The sequence below is a fragment of the Sorex fumeus genome, unplaced genomic scaffold (assembly GCF_029834395.1).
Source record: "Sorex fumeus unplaced genomic scaffold, SorFum_2.1 ptg000054l, whole genome shotgun sequence".
In the NCBI taxonomy this organism is placed as follows: Eukaryota; Metazoa; Chordata; class Mammalia; order Eulipotyphla; family Soricidae; genus Sorex; species Sorex fumeus.
In genome coordinates this window covers 50600253-50602833 of record NW_026606111.1, presented here as the reverse complement: position 1 = coordinate 50602833, position 2581 = coordinate 50600253, and positions in this window count along the sequence as shown.

Here is a 2581-nt window from a genome sequence, read left to right as displayed (position 1 = left end):
GAACTGCACTTTCCCCAAAGAGGTGTGTTTGGCAGCATTCTCACGCTCCTGCTGAGCCTTCATTTTCATAGCCTCACGCTCTGGTCTCTGCTCTTTGGTGATGGGCTTTGACACGACTGGCTCGGGAACATTGGGCTTTCTCCATGGAATCAGTTGGAAACGGAAGTCCTCCTTGTTCTGTCTCTCCTTTTGGGTGCTGTGTTCTGCAGAAGAGACATTGGGTGGCAATCCTGTTCGGTCCATAGACGACTTTCAGCAGGCATCTCCCATCCTGGGCAGATCTTCCCAGCATCCTTTATTGGGTGCTCCCTTCTCTATCTGCGCTGCCTTTACCCCTAGACAGTGCAGCTGGCCTCTAAGCCATGGAGTGAACAACCTGGTATTTAACACAGCTGTTCTTGGGTGTTAGTCTCTTGTTTTGTTACTTTATGTTACCCAGATGCATGCGGTCTTTCTATGTCTGTCCCTCTCTTCTGACTCATTTCCCATAGCATAATATTTTCCATGTAGTACCATACAAGAGCAATTTTCAAGCTCACTAGTAGACAAAGAGCACAAATTAAAATGAGAAATTAAAATGCCCCCCCAAATTACAAATATTGAAAAATCAGGTGCTTTCTTTCCCTAGCAGAGGTGCTAGAAAAAACACCTTTTCAAGCTATTTTATTGAGAATTAAATCCTTTGAATAGTTAGGCAATATATAGCTTAAAGCAGTTTAATGTTCATTAAGTCAGTGTCACTGTCACTCTCCTCCCATTGTTCATCGATTTTCTTGAGCGGGCCCAGTTAGGTCTCCAGTGTGAGACTTTGTTGTAAGTTAGCTTTTGTGTGTGTAGATGGAAATTCAGGGATCAAACCCAGAACCTCAGAAATGTGAGGCAAATATTTTACCACCGAGGCCTATTTCCAGCCACAGTTAATGGTTTTGCTTTTGTTTCTATAGTGCGAAGAACAGAAACCAAAGTTTCATACACGCAGGCCAAGTTCTTTTGTCCTGAGCTACATATCCGGTCACAAGTAAGTTAGCTGTGAAGAATTGATCTTATGTAAACAATTAGAAAAGTAGACAAATAGATATAAATGTTCACATCAATGTCATCTTAGCAGTAAAACATTACAATTATAAAGTCTCAATAAACACTTTATAGTAATTGAAATTGATTATTTAAAAATCATACTTGTGTAGAGACTAATATAAATGCATAATTGAAAGACTCCAAAGAAATGTACCTGCATTTTACTTGCATGTTTATTGTGGTTCTACTTTCTTCGTAATATAGTTATCCCATGAACAATACAAATTTGGACTTCTATATGATATTTTTCAATAATTGTATTTTGAAAATTTTTGGACATTGGTAGGGATGTGAAATAATTAAAGATGATCAATATATCCTAGAAATATAAAAAAATCTAAGGAAAAGTATGCCATGCATGTATAAAGTATATGCAGATAATTGATTTGGTTGGACCCCAGACTTTGTATAGGGGGTCAAGCACTTACCATGCACACTGTCAACCCAAATTAATGGCTGGCACCACCAGGAATGACCCTTGAGCACAGAGTCTGAAGTCCCAAGCACCACATACTACGGCCCAAATACCCCACACAAATAGAAATATGAATTATCACTTACTACCTTAAAATACAAATGTATTATAAAGTCTATTATAAAATCCATAAAAGTTTTTAAATGTATCAAAATTTACAGATTGACAGGCCACACATAGTACTAATTGCAGACAATGGAATTAAATACTATTAGAAAACCATCTTCTTGGTCAAGAGCAGACTATCTATTAAATTGGGGGGTTTTCAAAAGTTATAGAGGAGTTAGCACCCTTAACGTCTATGTTACTCAAGAATCAGTTATATGTTTTTCTTTTCTTTTCTTCCTTGTATGTGTGGAGGGGAGTGCACCCAGATGTGCTCCAGGCTCACTTCAGACCCTGTATCCAGAGATCACCCCGAGCAAGCTCAGGGTTCTGGGAATTGAACTCAGGTTAGCTGCATACAAGGTAAACACCCTCTTCATGCTGCACTAGCTCTTTGGCCTATATGTTTCTTTTAGAAAATGACATGTGAATAAAACATTCTTAATCATTAAAAATCATTTCTAATAAAACATTTACTTAAAAAGTTTGATGCAGGCAAATACTATTTTAATCCTAAAAGTAAATTTAAAAATCAGGAAAATACTCGGTAAAGCATAGAAACATAGCAAAAAGTAGATGGTATAGATCTTATTTGCAAATTGGAAACTGTAACACATTGTCCTTTTCCATTTCAAGGATGAGAAGAATCCATAGAGTAGATTTGTTCATGAACAATGCTATATTCTCTCCTGGATGCGTATTTAAAAATACTTGCCAATGTGCCTGTTTCTCAACGTTTTGAGTACTATAGCCCTCTTTGCTATTGTGAGATCTTTCTCTTGTTGTATTTTTACTTTATGTTCCAATTTTTTTATTTTTAATTTTTAAATTTTTATTAGTGAGACACCATGAGGTACGGTTGTAGACATATGAATTTTTGTGCGTGGGTTTCATTTATACAATGATCAAATACCCATCCCTCCA